This window comes from Netta rufina (genome assembly GCF_964035555.1).
Source record: "Netta rufina genome assembly, chromosome: 26".
NCBI classification, from domain to species: Eukaryota; Metazoa; Chordata; class Aves; order Anseriformes; family Anatidae; genus Netta; species Netta rufina.
In genome coordinates, this window is record NC_140150.1 from 3,145,948 (window position 1) to 3,163,282 (window position 17,335).

Consider the following 17,335-nt stretch of genomic DNA (forward strand, 5'->3'; position numbering starts at 1 on the left):
ACCCTGGGGCTGCTGCCTTCAAAGGGGCTCAAGCTCCCTTAGGGGGAAAACTGCCCCCCCAAGGGCATTTTTTGCCCCATGGGGGGTGGGTTTTACCCCCCAGGAAGGATTTTACCCCCTCCCCCCCCCCAGGAAAGATTTCACCCCCTGGGAAGGCTCCTGCAGCCCCAAGCAGGCTCCTAACCCCATGCGCCATCTCACCCCTCCCTGAGTCCCCAACCCCAAATCCTTGCACCCCCCTTCCCCAAAATCTTTTCCCACCCCCCCTCGGGTACCCATTGGGGGGTGTGGCCAAAGCAGGGGCGTGGCCGGTGGGGGCGTGGCCAGGCGGGGAGGGCGACGCAGGGGCGGGCGGCGGCGGCGGCGGCGGCTTCCAGCGGCTTCGGCGGCCGGTGAGTGCGGGCGGGGCCGGATGCTGAGCCCCCCCCCAGGGATGCTGAGACCCCCCCATGGATGCTGAGCCCCCTCCCGGGATGCTGAGACCCTCCCCGGCTCGGCCAGGGGATGCTCAGCCCCCATCGCCCCTCCTAGGAGGGCTCGGCAGGGGATGCTGCTGCGCCCCCCCCCATCTCCCCGTGCCGCTCCCCTCGCGGTTTGGGGGGGTTTCGGTAGCCCCAAAGGATGCTCCGTGCCCCCCCCTTGTCCCCTCTTTTGGGGCTTGCCGCTCCGCGGTGGGGTTGGGGTGAGGATGCTGTGCCATGCAGGGATGCGCTGCTCCCCCCCCTCGTTCCCTTAGGGCAACGGGGGAGGGGGTGCTGCGAGCTGGGGGTGCTTTTTGCTCCCCGGGGGGGGCCCTGAGTCAGGGATGTGCTGAATGAGCCCCGTTTCCCTTGGGTAGTGTCTGAGTGGGGGGCTGGCATCTCTCCCCCCACCCTCTCCCCAGGCTGGGCTGTCGCACCGAAGCATGAGCCGAGGGGTTTGGTGGATATGCCCCCCCCGTATCATGGACCCCTGGCTAGGGTCTGCCCTATTCCGCATGGACAGGAGGGATTTAGGGTGGCCGCATCTCCCCCTGCAGCTGCAGGGCGAGGGGGGCTGCGATTGCTGTAGCCCAGGAGTGGTTACAGGGAGGGGGGGGTCCCTGCTTTCCAGCCGCTCTCTGCCCCAAGCAGCTCCCCGGTGTGGTCCCAAACCGCCCCTTTTTACCCCCTCCATGCTCCCACCTTATGGGGTGGCATCCTGATGGGCTCGCTCCTTACCCGTGGCCTTCTGCTCCTCCGCTTTCCCAGCCTCCTGCCTCCCTCAGCGCCGTCTCCAGCCCGCGAGCATCCACCCAGGGCCGAGCTCGGGGCCGGAGCAGCCCCTCGAGCATCCTCCCTGCGAGCATCTGCCTTGCACCGAGCCCCGGGAGCGCATGGGGATGCTTGCAGGGAGGATGCTCGCGGGGCTGGTGCTGCCCAGAGCTCAGCATCGGCTGGGTTATCACCGAGCCCCGGGGCTGGATGGGTCCAGCGAGCAGCCAGCAGCCAGCCTGGCCCCCTCCAGCTGTGCTCGCTCTGCTTCCCATCCTCCTGTCGGCCGTGGTGAGCTGCCTCCAGACACCGTGATTTCCTCCTGAACAACACCAGCCCTTCGGGGGCTTGTTTATCCCGCAAATTGCATCATTATCCCAGCAATTGGCTTAGGGAGCTGGGTTTCGTTAAAGCCCTGCAAAACCTTACAGGGGCGCCCCTGTTTTGGCCAAGTCGGTGCTGGCAAAATATTCGCTGAAGCTTATTTGGCAGCATCTGCTCGTGCGCTGGGTCGGGGTTCTCCTGCTGGGTTCGGTGCCACTGCATCGTGAGCTGGAGGTTGGTACCTGGCTGAATGGGTCTGGGTGCCTCGGGGGCTTTGTTGCGCCACTGCCCGGGCTTTTGAGGAGATGGAAATTCGGTGTTTTTGTAGCTCTGATGTTCTGGGAGATGCAGGTGTCTCGCTGGAGGATGCCACGATGTGTTGGTTCCCGTGGGCATCGCAGGAGGGTGCTGGTTGGGAAATGGGACCGATGTCTGTGAGCTTCCATGGGGATTTGTCAGGGAGCCATGAGCAGAGGTGGCTGGTGCTCAGATACACGAGTGACTCTCCAGCTTTTTTAATCCTGCCTCTCTCCATGAGACAGAGCTGCCCGGCCCGGAGCTTGCCCAGGACCCTAAGCACCAGCCAGAGGATGGCAGGGAGCCCCCAAACCGGCCAGTTCCAAGGCACGGGTGGTGGGACTGGTGGTTGGATCTGGCTTTCTGGGTGGCTGGGTCAGCTGTAGCTTGGCAGATGTGGGATTAAACAGCTCGTCCATCTCTGTGTGACTTTTTTGGCTTTGTGGTGAGCACAGGCGGGTCCCGCTCCGTGCTGGGGCTTGGTCTGGCTGCGCCTCGGCGCTCGCCAGCAGCTGAAGTGCAGATGCTGGGGGTTGAGCCTGCTGGAGCTTTGGGTCCCTGCCTGTTGTCAGTCTTCTCAGGGGGTGCATGGAGTAGAAAACACCCTGAAAAAGTCCATGTCTGTGTGTTTTGAGGGGCCGTAGCGCAAGCCTTGCCCTTTCTGGCTGACAGGGTTGGAGAGGAGGACGGTGGTGCAAGGATGAGGGGCGGGTGACAGGGCTGGGTGGCACTGGGAAGAGCCTGGCACCGTGTTGGAGGTGAGAGCCAGCACCAAACCTCAGGGGACACAGCCCTGGAGCCTCGCAGGGTGCTTAACACAACCAGGGACACAACTGCAAAGGTCTCCACTCCTAGGGAAGTGGAGCAGCTTCGGTGTCAGTGCATCCACTGCCTGGGAGGTGCCATTTAATGCTGTCCAGCAATGCAGAGAGGTACCAGATTCTTTAGCAAACCCTGAAGCCCGTATTTTACAATTAATTTTCTCCTCAAGCGTGCTTTGCGGAGTCTGAGGTTTCCCAGATGGCTCCCAAAAGTGAGCTGGGAGGTCTCCAGGCTGTTAAATGGAGGAGGTTTGGATCCTTCGCCCATCTTTTCTTCCGAGAGCGCTGCTAAATGCCACAGCCACCCCCGCTTTACAGATGCTTTGTGTGAAACGTGGGCGCCAGGCGTGGGGGGTGACGGTCAGCTGGGGCCGAGGGCGACAGCTCGGGTGTGGACTCTGCAGGTGGGTCCCAGCCGGGCTCCTGGGGGAGCTTCCAGCACTTGCAGGGACTCTCCGTGAGCGATGCCAAAAGGCTCGGAGGCGGGCGTGCGCGTGGGCGCTCTCCCACATTTGGGAAGGAGGGACAGGTCTGCACCGGGACCCATCTGGAGCAGAAGCAGTGAAAAATGGTTCGGGAGAAGAAAAAAAAAAATAAATAAAAAGTTGTTCTGCTACAATCAGATGTTAATTCTGTTTGCGCTGTGGTCCAGCAGGTTGGAATCCTTGCGGGGACGTTGCAAAGCCATCGGAATAGGTTTTGTGGTGAGGGCACCCTAAGGAATGAAGTGGGTTCTCCTCATTCTCTGTCGTTTTTGGGCAAAGCTGTGCTGGGAGCAGCCCCGCCGGGCCCTGTGCAGCACCGGGGTGCTGTGGTTTCCCTCCCACAGGTGGAGGGAGCCAGGAGCTGGGTGCCAAAACTTCTCCAAAAGACAGGGCCAGAAGTCAGCGGGGGCAGAAGGGCCTGACCCTGTCTGCTCAAAGTCACCTCTCCTTTTCCTGAATTTTCTTCCTGATGTTTTAAATCAGCTCACAGGTCGCTGTCTCCAGCGCTGTGATCCTGCAGAAACAGGCAAGGCCGGAATTTGTCTGAAATGCAGATTTATTTATTTTTTTTCAGCTCCCATTTTTCAATTTCTTCCACGCTTCTCTTAGCAGGCGCAAGGAGGTACCGGCTGGGTGGCTGCCTTTAATTGCCTCAAAAAAAAAAAAAACAAACAAAAAACACAAAAACACACACACACACACAAAGACACAGAAAACAAGTGACAGATGAGAGCTCATTTCCCTCATCCTCCTGCCCGTTGTGACGGATTTCCAGGAGAGGGCAGTTCCCGGGGCGTTTTGCTGCCTGCTGCGAGCGATGCCTCCTTTCTCTGCAGCCTCCCCAGCCTCGGGCAGCGGTGCTGAGCCCCCGGTGCTGTGTGCCAGAGGGTCGCAGAGGCAGTGGCACATCAGGAACCCCTGGGCATGGGCCCTGCTCCTCCGCAGGGAGGGGAGATGCTGGCAGCGTGCGGCCGGTTTCTTTAAATAGCGAGCGCTGCGCCGCGGGGCCGGGTGGCAGAGAGGGATGCTCTTCCCACCCAGCCTCATGGAGAGAGCAGCGGGGCCACGGTCGGGATGGGATGGGGCAGCTCGGGGGAGAAGGGACCCGAAGGGCTGCTCATCTGCTGGTTTAAAGCTCCATCTTCCCCAGTTTTCTTGGTAGAAATGAATCGTCTCCATAATTAGATGGGTTTTTGCCTCCCCATCGTTCGAGATGCGCTGCTGCGGCACCTGGAGGGTTTGGTAGCCAAGAGGTAGGAGCTGGGTTGTGCCTTGGGTGGTCGCAGCGTGGGGCAGGGGGATGTGGGGCTGCCTTCCACCCCCAAAATTTGCCTCTCCGGGAGCCTCGTGTATGCAGTGCATCCTCGGATGGAGCCTCGCCTGCCAAAGCCTGGCCCTTTGGCTGCCAGAACCGGGCAGGGCGTTTATAGCCTTGCCAAGCCGTTAACATGCGTGTCGTAAACCTGATCTGAAGCTTTTAATCATGAACTTAATAGGCTTCTCGGTGGTGGCTGGTACGATTCGCCATGCAAGACCTCGTGGTGCCAGGGGTTGCAGACAGTGAGGAGAAGGATGGGCTCATACGAATTTTACAGCCCCCCAAAATCCAGTTAATCTTCCCTGTAATCCAGTGCCTGGCAGCTGTACGAACCACATCTCAACCTCTTTCTGGCTACCTCCCTCAACTGTTTTGCAGGAAGGAGTCAGAAAAAGGTCCAGAGGTTATTTTTGGCTTGGCTGATTCCTTCACACGCTGCTCAGCCAAGTTATTCTGGTCCCTGACTGTCCCACATACGCATGAGCACCTTGTGAGGGTGTGATTTGTCGGGGTGAGGATGCGAGATGACATCTGCGGAGCTCTCAAAGTACCCGGGTGGCTCGGGGTCCTGCTCTGGAGGGCTCTGCACCCTCTTGGCCTCGGTCTCTGGGGGACAGACCCAAGCCCGACCCCCCTGGGCTGTGGTGAAGCATCGTGCCTTGAAATCCCGGCACCATCCATGGGAGCACCCCAGCACGGGCTAAATGTTTCTTAGCGAGCTCCCCTGGCCAGAAGGCTTCTCTTTTGGGTCCAGAACGGGTTTGCTTCATCAATGCTGCCCGAGATCCACGTGTGCCACCCAGAAAGTGGCTGGCTTTGATGGAGAGGTGAGATTTCTGTCTCCTGTTCCTCAGCGTCACAACTTGGATGCTAATCACTAGATTATTGCCATCACTTTGGGACTGCCATTTTAAAAAAAAAGAGCTTTTTTTTTCCCCTTTTTTTCTTTTGATCATCTGCTTGCTGTTAATTTAGTTACAAGAGTTCTGTAGTGACCGTTTTTGGAGGTGGCAATCCGAGGATCTCTGCATGCAGAAACGGGTTTTGTTCCGCATGTCCTTTGCGTTTACGTGTATATAAAGATATTTTGTCTCTTAAAATGAAGCCAAAATAAGCCCCAGCATTGCTGATCACTGCATGGCTCTTCGTGAACGCTGGTGTCGCTTTCAAATCACACGTCGTCAATAAATCTAATTCTAACTGCCCTGCAGCAAATGGCATCAGCCTGCACTTTGAGATCTCTCCCACACATACTCCTGCTGCCTAAAAATACCAGCGCTTTAATTTTCAAATGACTTGGCTATTGTACAGCCACCATTTTTTATTTAAATATTGCTGCATGGCTCAGTGCAGGACATCTGTTACGCTACAGAGGGTGAAGTTCTGCTCTTGAGAGACGGGGTTTAAATAATGCAGCAGCTCTGTCAATCCTCGGAGTAAATGAACATTTATTACTTGTGCTCGGCGCTGCCAGATTTCTTACTCAGGGCTCTTTGGGGAGGCAAGGCCTGGGAGGGGAAAAACCCATCCCATAACGTGGCACCTCCACATTAAGCAAAATACACCCCAAAAATCGTCCCATCACCAGAGCAAGGGGCCTGAAGGTGTTGCCACAGAAGGTGCCGTCGCTGCTGGTGACCTTCCTGGGGAAGGGCTGCCCAGGCTGTTTCCATCGCAGGACAGGGCATGAGAAAAGCGTTGCCAAAATCCTTTCCAGCCCATCCTGGGAGCATCTCGGGAGCCCTCCCAGCCCCTTGTGGTGAGGAGAGCAGAGGTGGGGGCCTGTCTGGGCGCCCTGTAATCGCTGCGTGCTCCAGGAGCTGTCAGAAAACGCGGCGCTTTGTGATTCATCCCTGCTAACCCTCCACTCGCGTGTCCCACGAGCCTGTTCCTTCCTCTATGCAGTAAATGTGTTTAAATATTTGCGTGTCCGTGTCCGGCTTGAGGTGTGGAGAAGAGGGAAGGGGGCTGACGGCTCTGGTGCGAGCAGCTGGGGTGAACCTCGATGGGCGAATGCAGAGCTCGTGCTGGGGTTTTCATTTTGCACGGAGCTCTGGGCAGGCTCTGTGTAGTTCAGAAGCAGGCAGGCTTTTATCCCGCAGATTTCAGGCCCTTGACCTCGCTGGCCTCCTGGCAGGGCAGGGAGAGCTCGTCGAGTGAAGCTAGGAGCTGGTGGCTGTGCCGTGATCGGGCGGTGAAGCAGCAAACTGGAGAGCTGCGGGCAGCTCGGTGGCACAGGCTGGGGGATTTCAGAGCTGCAAAGGGTGTGGTAGATGGCAAAACTGAATTTCAGCATAGGTGAGAGGTGCTGAAGCTATAAACGCAAGCGGTGCTCTGAGTAGGCGTGCTGGTTTTGGAGATTTTGGGTTGAAGGCACGAGGATTTTCCTGTCCGTGTGATAAACGAGCACGCTGCTGGGTGAGTTCATCCCTGACCTGTAATTGCAGCTTCAGTGGTGGGTGAGCATAGGCTCGAGGCTGGCTGGTAGCCACGACTCCTACACCCTGCTGCAGTAAGGTCAAGCCATGGATGCAAGCAGCAATAATTCCCTGAGTCCTGCAAAAAAAAAATAATAAATAAAATATTTTGAAGGCTGAAAAGGTGAGGAACCGAACCACCATCCCCATGGAGCTGGCAGGCATTGGCCACGTGTTTTCCTTTTCTCTCTGCTGTGAGTAGGAGGAAATCCAGCTGCTGGAGGGGCCAGGGAGGTGCTGCCACTGCCCTGTGTGGGGTCAGATGCGGGGACCCATCGGGAGCGCTGCCCTGGTCCTTCAGACCTGCTTCAAGTCCCCCATCGCTCAGTGCCTGGGCTTCTTCCAGCTTCCCTCCCCACTCCGCCGTGGGCTGTCCTGGTAGGCCCTGAAATGCCAAAGACCTGTTCTGGAGGAGGAAGCAGAAGGATCTTCCCAAGCTGCTGTGCTCGACCCGAGCTTTCTTCCCCCTCTGTCCTCCAGGGCGGGTGCGCACACGCGGAGAGCTGATGCCACGCTGTCACGGGCATCACTCCCAAAAGCATGAGACGGTGCAGATCATCCCTGGGGGATGCAGAGCCTCCCTCTGCCCTGCTCCATCCCCATCGCCTTGGATTGAGGCCGATGCTCTGCAAAGGGCAGCTGCTGAGCACATGGGGGGATACCCAAAGCTTTGGCACATCTGCGAGGACTCGTGGGCGCAGGATGGGCGCTTCTCTCCCCGGGAACCAGAGCAGGCTGCCCGTGGACAGCTCCTCCAGTGGGAGGAGGAGGAGGAGGTGGTGAAGGTGGTTGCTGTGACGGCTTTGTCCTCTCCGTATCAGCCTCTGGAGGTGACGGTCTGAGTTCAAAGGAGTCCGTGCTCCGTGTGCTCCGTGTGGCTGCAGCGCCCGGCGTCCTGCCCGCCTCGACCTTGCTGTGGCAGGGCGCCGCTCGCGGTTTGGCCCTGGCTCCTTGCTGCTTTCCCAGCAGCGAATATTGTCGGATTCAGAGCACCTCTGGCCATGTTGTGAATATATTACAGCGGAGCCGAGGCGAGGCTCGGAGCGTGCCCGCCTGCCTCCGGCGGTTTGCCGGGTGGGAGCTTGGTGCGTGCGCCTCGGGGTCTCCGCTCGGGGGGCGTTATCCGCACACGCAGCTCGCCTGGGGAAGCGGTGCCAAGCAGCGGGGAGGCTGCGGCGGGGAGGCTGAGCTGCTCCTGCCTGCAAACCTCCTCGCGTCGCTGCGCCTGAGATGCCGGGGAGGCTGGGGAGGGCTGAGCTCATCTCAGCGGCCGCGAGCAGGAGAGGGGCTTTGTGTCAGCGCTGGAAGAAGCAGAGCGGAGCGACAACGGCTCGAGCCTCCTGGGCTGGGCTGGAGCTGTCTTTGCTCCGGTGTGGGAGCTGAGAGCCCGCAATGCTGCGTGACACCCACCCAGCACAGGCTCTCCTCTCGCCGGCCTGAAAAACCTGGGGCCACGCGGGGCCACCTGGCCTGGGCACCGGCTGCGGCTCTGCTCGGCCGTGGATGCTACGGCTCGGCTCCTTGGGAGCGGGGACAGCCACAGGGGTTCTTTGGGAGGGGGGACAGCCCCAGGAATTTGCAGGTGTGGGTGTCCCCACGCTGGCTGCTGCTTGTGGGGAAGCCGGAGGGGCTGCTTGATTTGCTTTTCGGCTCGTGATGCTGGCACAGGCGGGTTCTTGCTGCGCCGACGGTGCCGCAGGTGCCCTGGGAAGGGGAGGTGGCATCTGTGCAGGGAGCAGGGACCTCGCGAGGTGGTGCAGAGGCAGCGTGGCTGGGGGGTGGCAAGGAGCAGGGCTGTGGTCTCTGCAAAGGGCGCTTCAAAACACGGAGGCATTTCACCGCAGCTCGGTGGGGACTCCCTGATCTGCCGTGGGTCGAGGCTGCCGCGGGGCTCCTCGGAGCTGCTGCCTGCTGCCCGCCTCGCTGGCACGGCCCCTGGGCTCCCCGTGGTCCTCACATTTCTCCCCACGTGCACCTCCAGCAGCCAGCCCCCTGCCAGAGTCACCAGGGCAGCTTTTGGGGGGCCGCAGAGCCCTTCTCAGCTGCTTCCTCCCCGTCTCGCTGCTTCTCCAGCTGCTCGGCTTCCCGTCGTATCCCTGCTCTCATCACCCATCGTTTCGCTGTAGATAAAGGCTTTTTAATAACATCTGACATTTCAGACATCATTTCCTCTCTTCCACTCCAATTTTCTTCCTGTTCTTCATAACTAGGGAGCCTTTCTTTGTCCTCAGCCAGAGGGGAGGTGTCTGCTATTGCCACTGTTATCATATTCCAGGAGGCTTGATCGGGTTAATGAATATCCTTCTCCCTTTCTCTTTTGTGTCGCTTCCACTCCCATCTTCTTTAGCCCGCTTTCTTAAGGAAATGAAGCTGACGGCTTTGCGTTGTTACGGCCTTTTCTCTCGCCCAGCTCGCTCTCGGATGTGATGATCTCTCCTAGCAGATTTGATGGGGTGGAGAGCTCCAAACGCCCCGTGGCTTGTGAGCGCTGGCGGGGAGGACAGCCCAAGGCGATGCCTGGGGTCTCTCCCCAGCCCTGTGAGCTGGGAAGCAGGCTGCTGAGCTGGGCTATTTTTGCTGCCCGCCTGCTTTCTTTGCGTTCAGGCAGGGAGCTGGAGGAGGAGGAGGAGGAGGAGGAGGAGGAGGGCTGCTCCAGCCTCGCAAGTGGGGCACTCGCATTTTTTTTTTCCTTTCCGAGAGCCCCGGGCTGCGTTTCCAGCCGCAGACGTTGCGTGGCTGCTCTTGAGGGCTCCTCCTGCAGCGGCAGGAGCTGCAGCTGGTTTAAGCTCGTGGTGTGCCGGAGCGGGAGCTGCAGCGACAGAGGAGCCAGCGGAGATTTCCCGCTGCGGCCCCTGCTCCCATCGCAGCGGGGAGAGGCGGCAGCGCTCTTCCAGCGGCTGCTGCGAAATCTGCTCCTCTGGCTGCAGTGTGGGGATTGCAGCACGACCAGCGAGGGAAACCCTGGGGGTCCTGCTGTTGAAAAGGTCCCTCTCCCTGAGCTCCCTTCTCCTCAGGGCTCCCCAAACATGTGTTCCCACCAGAGGGGATGCCCAGCAGCAGCTCTGTGTCCCACCTGTTGGAGCATCTCTTTCTCCTTCTCCCCCTTGGACTCTCTGTTGACTTGTGGGGTCACAGGGCTTGGTGGCGGCAGGACGAGAGCAGCCCTGAGGCCATGGTTCTGCATCATGCAAGCGCTCAGGGTGTGTTTTGAAGCCAGGCTTCTTCACCCACTGTGATGGACGAAGGGAGGAGAAGGGCTCGGCAGTGGCCCCTGCTCTTCTCTTTCCAGGAAGGGTTTCGGTTTTCCTTTGTGCTCTCTCCAGCCTCTTTTTTTTTGATGGCACTGAGATGGGCTCCGTAATTGAGGAGATCCCAGCTGAATAATCCACTGAGGAAGCTGCTAATTTGAAGACATGTCTGTAATAATTAAATCATTATCTGGAGGGAAGTAGAGAACAGATACCCAAAACGGGCCTAATTAAAATCCAAACCCAAGATGACTCGGGCCCTGGGCCAGAGCACAGCGTAGTCTGTTGGGGACGTCTTCATGTGTAATTGCTTTTCAGAATGTCGGTCCCACCAGAAAACCCATCTGTTCCCCTCCACGAGACCAGGATTGACCCAGAAGCCCTCTCCTGCCTCGTGTTCCCCAGGCCAGACGTGGCAGGAGGATGGCCATGTGCTTCACAGGGGGCAGAGGGGATGGGGAGACCCGATTTGGGCACTCTTGGACCTCAGGAACTAGATTCTCCCATTCCTTAATAAGGATTTAGTCCTTCTTTCAGCCCTTGGGAGAAGGCCCAGCTCCGTGTCTGCTCCGTGCATGGAAGGGTTTCCTCCTCGGACCTATGGAGATGCCTCGGGGACGTGGTGTGCAGACCCAGGGGTGCCCTGAATGCTGCGCCTGCGGCTCGCCAAGCCTGAAATCCTCCAGGTCCTGCAGCAGGGCCATGCCCCTTGTGGAGGACAGCCCTTAAAAACCCCACGGGACGTTTTCAAGGTCCTGAGTGCGGGGTGAGCTCCGTTCCTCTGAGCCCCATGCGCTGGGTGGGTTTCTGTGTCGGGGAGGTGTTGGTGTCTGCCCGCACGGACCTCAGGTCCTGCTGGGGGTGTTACCACGGTGCCACACGGTGCCTGGCCTCGAATCACTGCATCACAGCAGGAGAGAGCTTGCAGCTGTCCCCTTCCAAAGCTGGGTGGGATGAATCGGGGTATTTAATCATGCAGACGAGGTCGGGAGCTCTGTCTGCCAGCTGTGCGCACCCTGAGCATTGCTCAGCCGACGTGTCCGTGTCTCGTGGCAGGCAAAGGTCCCCTCAGGTGGGCTGCAGGGAACATCCAAGCCTGGGAAAGTCAGGGCAGGGCATGGTGCTGTGGCTACTTCTGCTCAGCTGAGCATCCCTCCAGCCCCTGGCATGTGTTATTTTTTCCCCCTGCATTGCCTGGAGGGGACAGCACAGCCCTGGCATTGCGCTGGTGACACCGTGGGTCCTGGGGACAGGCTGCTTTGGGGGGAACCATCCCTAGGCCAGCGCTGGTGGAGCTGGGCACTGGAGGATGCCCAGAATCCAAAACTGTGCCGTAAAGAAGTCAGAAACTTAAAGCTGCCTGCAAACATTGTCGCTAAACTTACTAAAAATTGTCTTAGCTGCCGTGCCTGATGGTCATCGCTCTGTCCTGGCAGAGCTGGGAACTCCATGTTTGTCTCCTGGCCCCTTATTTTGCCTGTTCATCCCCCTTACACCGTTCTTCCCCTTGTTCTCGTGACTCCCTCTGCATCACTCTAGGGAGTTGGCAGCGTCCCCCAAACCCACCCCGTTGCTGCACCAGCCCCACGTGCGTCCTTTCAGCCCATGAGCTTTAATACTGATGGGCTTGAACAGAGAGGGTGTGTGATGTTGGATTCAGCCCCTTCCCTTCATCCCCCCTCTAGGGATTTTAAGGTCTCCTGGCCCCTGCATTTCCAAGTGTCCCCAGGAGCCTGCTCAGTTGGTGGGACCAGCACGGAAACCACCGCACACGTGCCTTTTCCAGCCACGTTTAATAACCCGCATTTAATGTCTTTAAAAGTCCCACTGAGCTGCAGACTCAGTTCCCTCCTCTCCTGGTGGTGTCCTGCATGGATTGGCCAAATCCTGCTCTCTCCTCCTCGCTGGGATCATCTCTGCTATGAGTGCTCGGGGTCGGACACGACATCGTGTGTGCAGGAGCCCCTCCGGGTGCTGGGGGGGGATTGCGCTTTCCCTAACGGGGCTGGATGCTTCTTGGCTGCCCTTTGGGGTGGTGGATGGAGGTGTGACAATGGCATGCTTGGGGCCAGCACCACTGCAGCCTTTTGGGGTGAGCGGGGCACGGCCGTGGGACCTCGCAGTGGGACGTGCAGGGGTCTTTGGCAGCGGGTCTGCGCCTGGGCTGCCCCGGGGAGCGGGGCTGTGCTCGCTCAGCTCTGCAGAGCTGACATTTTAAGAGGGAGCGAGTTGGAAATTGAGCTGAACTAATGCCCACTGCTGCTTTTTGTGACGATAAAAGCTCTGTTGAGAGCTCTGCCGGCACGGAGAAGCGCCGCTACCCTGGTGCAAAGCGCGACACGCAAACCACGGCACTCCCCGTGCTTTCTGGAGCAATTTTTGTGTTAGTTCCCTCAATTTGAAGCTTGTGCTGCTTTTCCAAACCCCCAAACTGGGAGAATCATGCTGGGCTGCAGCCTTTCCTCTGGCTGCTCTCTCTGCTCACACAGCCCCACGCTGAGCACCCCTGATGGGTGCAGGGCACAGGATCAAGGACAAGGCAGCCTTGGGACCGTGCCAAGCAGGTGGGCGCCGGGATCACCAGGAAAACCTTCCTACCCCTAACGGGGTATTTGGGGGTCATTAGCTGGGCTGGGGGTGCAGGTTTATGAAGAGAGATGGGAAGAAGGGGGCTGGAAGCTGGCTCTGCCAGCAGCTGGTGGCATTCACACAGGCTGGTTTATTCTTCCCCATCTTCTCCAGAGCTTGGGATCTCTGGAGGGAGCTGGACTTATCTGTTATCGCTTCCTCCTGGATTCAGTCCAGGAGGAGCGAGCTCCAGCTGGAGCTTTTCCACGCTTGGGTATTTTTGAGGTGCTCTTTGTGGTTTCCCTGGTGGCTAATAAGGATTGAGCTGCCTCCGCTGTTCTCCCACAGGGCACCGACCTGGATTTCCTTCCTCAGCTCGGTTCCCAAAGCCCTTGGGAAGCCCACTTGGCTGGCACGCTGAGCCCGTGCCTGGGGACGTCTGGGGACACGCAGGGGCAGAGCCACCACCAAAATCTCCTCGCGAGAAATGAGAAAATGGAGCTTGAAAAGGCTGCAGACGAAACCCTCACGCGGCGCTGCCCGGCTGGGGCTGGCACTTGGCACTTTCCTGGCCCCTGGGGCTGGAGGCTACAAGCCTACGAGCTCTGTCTGTGGGTTAATTTTATTTAATGAAGAGCCTGGGTTGGAGACGTGGGCTCGCTTGCTGTGGGTTACGCAGAGGCAGACGGCGCTCGAGTGTCTGCGCCTTGCCCCCGGCCACCTTGTAAATGTCACTGTCCTCGCATGTCCCCGCGTGGCTGCTTCTGCCTGTGTCACTTGCCATAAACCGCAGGGATGCGGCACCAGGAGCTGACACCCGGCTGCCTGCACCCTCTCTGCCTCTCGGGGCACCCTCGGATGTGCAGGAGCGAGGCCGGGGGTTTTCTGGCCTGGGCTGGGGCAGACGGGGGGGTCATGGTGCAGTCCAGCTGCATCTGTGCCTGCTGCTTCCAGGGCCTGATCCTGTCCTCTCCGCTCCTCTCTCCGCTTCATCTGCTCCCTCCAAACCACGTGGGGAGATGGAATGGTTTTTTTTCCTTTCCGTGGAGCTGTCCTGGCACTGGATCTGGCCCCACCAGGCTCGGTGCGCAGTTGCACTGAGCTGAGCATCACGCCGGGGTCCCGCTCCCCACCGAGGAGTGTCTGCAGCTGGGCAAAAAGTGCTTAATGTTGGCTCTGCCACCAGCAAATGGATTGAATAACTTGCTAAAGTGAAACCCAGGGGAATGGGGTCAGCCTAAGGAAGGGAAAGCAGAGGGGGTGGATGCCAGGGGGAGCCCCCAAATCTGGGTTACCAAAACCACCCGAGGTGCCTCTGGCTGGGGTCGAGCCGAGACATTGGTGTTCTTCTTGGACAGGAAGAATTAAAACCTCCCGTGCTTTGGGAGGGTACAGGAAAGTGGTGGTTTGGTGCATCTGGGGACGCCCCTGGATTGCCTGCATGTGGGATGGGGGGCACGGTGAGAGCTCTGGAGGCCTCGCCGTGGTCGTGCTCCTGGGCTGTTGCTTTTCCCGTTCAGGCCGTGTTGGCTGCGGAACCCCCCCGGGTGAGGCTGAAGGATGTGTTCCCAAATCTGCCGCAGTCCGAGCTGGAGCCAGCAGCACTGGGCACTTCCCCAGTCTGTCCATGGCTAGCTCTGAATGCGTGCTGATCCTTCCCGGATTTCACATTAAAAGCCCAGGTTGCCACTTTGCTGTCCAAATCACATCCCTGGGCTCTTCCTCAACCGAAAATCCGCAGCCTCTGCTCAGCAGGAGGACGATGCACCTGGGTGTGGAGGAGATGCCAGCGAGTGGCCGCTGCTCCGGGATGCTCGTGGCATTTGCAGGGGGTTTTCCTTCCAGGCTGCAGCCTCCCACGTCCCCAGGGCCAGGACACGAGCCCCAGCTGCCAGCATTAACACGGGTCCTGGCCTCTGGCTGGGTGAGGGGGCTCCTCTGTCTTTTCTCAGGGCTCGGCTGCAGCCGTGGCACAGATTTCAGCAGCTCCCTCCGTGCTGGTGGCTCTTCCCCTGGCGCTGCATAAATTAGCACGCGTGGGTGCTGGTTTGGCAGCGAGGAGGACGGCCCCCAGCTCAATTGCTGGGATCCCACTGCTTCCAGGGGCTGCTTCACCTCCGCATGCTGGTTCTGGAGGAGATGTAGGACTGCATTTCCCCCCCGCTGCTTCTTTAAACTAACCCCGAGTGAGGCAGAAGTCGGAGAGAAGCCAGCTTTGTCCTCCCAAAGGCTGCTTATTGCAGTGATGATGCTCCTCGCCTCGCCGCTTGCTGCGTTCCCATGTGAGCTCCTGGCCACGCCGGCGTCCTCGCAGGTGTAGCAGTAATGTCAGCCCTGTTGTTCTCTCTCCCCTTGTTTGGGTTTTTGGCTGGTGCGGAGCCGAGGATGAAGTTTGAAGTGAGCCTGGGCTTGCTGAGGCTCTTGGCCAGGTGTTGGGATCCCACTTGTTGGATCAGCTTGGAGCCCCTCCAGTTCGTTCCCGTCTCTCATCTTACCCCAGCGCACACCGGTTTGGGTCTTGGTGTCTTTCCCCCAGCAGTCCCTTCCCGTGCCACGTTCCTCCTACCAACAGAGGGAGATTTTGCCTTTCTCTGGGGTCAGGCGAGGACACAGAGAGCATTTTGCATCCAGAAACAGAGAGGCCGAGTCGGGAACCGCAACGTGGCCGAGGTGACGCTCTCCTGGAGGTGCCGTGTCCTGCGCATCGGTGCCTGTGGCTGGGCACGGTGTGGTGCCAGCCCCTCTTGGGGGGCTCGTCCCCTGTGCCCTGCACCCCGTGCCTGCCCTGCAGGGCGCTGCGGAGATTTCGGCTCATCCTCTGATGAGCTTTTTGTTGCGGAACAATTGTGGCTCTGCACAATGGCGAGGAGCAGGTGGCTTTCTGAAAATACCCGCTGGAAGTTGTGTGTAATGCCTCCCCTCCCACAGGGAACTATAAATATCGGCTGAATACTAACACTTTACTTCTCCCTGCAAAGAAAGAGCCAGATCTGGACATTTTGCCTCCCCGTTTCTCCGCTGACTGAGCAGCTTGGAGCAAGCAAAGGCTGAGGATGGGAACCGCTTTTTGGGCTTGGAGCAAGCCTTCAGGGCAAAAGCGCAAGCACTGAGGTGAGACGCTGGGAGCAGCAGTCCTCTGAGTGTCTGCAGGATCCTTCGATGCTTTAGGGGCACCTGATGCTTCCCTGCCAGCTCTGAGACAGGGTCCAAGCCCTGAAGGTGCTGCCCAAGCATCCCGTCCTGCTGCATCCCCAGCAAGGGCTGAGTCGGGCTGTGTCCCCAGGGGAGTGAAGGACACGTTGCTGCAGGCATGGGGACCTCGGGTGGCTTCTGCACGCGTATGCAGCAAAAAGTCTTCACTCACCCCTCATCCCAGTGCCTGCCAGATGTGGGACTGGGGCCAGGCAGGAGAGGAAGCACCACCACATCTCTTCTCAGGGCTCAGGCACGTCCGTGGTGCAGAGCTCAGCAGCGGTGACTCTCCCGTCTCACCCTGCAGGATGGGAATCTAATCCGTCACTGCTAAAAAAATGGCACCTTGTTTCCAGCCAGAATCCACCAATTTCCCTGGTTATTCCCAGCTGTCCTGGCCACAGGCTGAACTCGGCATCAGGGAGGATCGGTGGCTCGAGCTGCCCTGGCTGCTCCAAAACAGCGCCCGGCTTCAAGCAAGGTGGGCAGCCCTCGAGCCAGGACATGGCTCCAGCAGCAGGAGCAGCGATGGGGACGGGCTTGCCTAAAATCTCAGGATACCTCCCTTTCACAGCCCGTCCCTGTAACCACATTTAATGCAGCATCACAGGGAAAAAGGTTATAAAAAAGAACTGCTGCGAGGAAAAACCTGCAGCAAAAGGGCATCACCTTCCTTCCTCCTCCTGGGCCTGGCTGGGAAGGGGTCGGGGCTGCAGAGCCCCCTGTTCAGCCTGGGAAGCCCCAGGGCACTGGGAGCTGTGGGTGCTGGTGTGGGCTGCACCACGCTGCTCTTCTGAGGCCGGGCTGGGCAGCTGGGAGGATTTTCTAGGAGAGGAAAAGATCAAACTGACGTTTTTATGGGATGATCAATCTCCGCAAGCTTGTTGCCTCCGAGGTGCGCGTTAAACCCTCTTTGCCAGCTGCCTGCTGGGGTGATGATCTTGCTGACAGAGCCATGAAGGTTTTTTTTTGTTGTTGCTTTTTTTTTTTTTTTCCTTTCCTTTGAGATGAGAGTGAGGCTGTTCAGAGAAAAACCACAAGCTCGCCCGCCTCGGTGCGCAGGCGGATTTGTGCCTGGCTAGGTGCTGGGAGCGCTTCTCAGGCTGGTGTAAGAGGGAAAGCCGGGGCAATTCTTGGTTCCCTGGGGGGTACCGGGTGGGTGCCAAGCATCCCACTGGCAGCGTGGCTCGCTACAGGGTCGTGCTGAGCAAATAATCCACCCAGGGGCAAGAAAAAAGCCCTGCTCTCCATCAGCTGCTCCACACCCAGGCGCTGCCATCGCCAACCAGCCTCTCCGAGCGGGTGGTAGGTGGGACGTGGCTGCGCTGTTTTGCCATCCCAGAGAGTGGGGAAAGCATCGTTCTTGGGGGGGG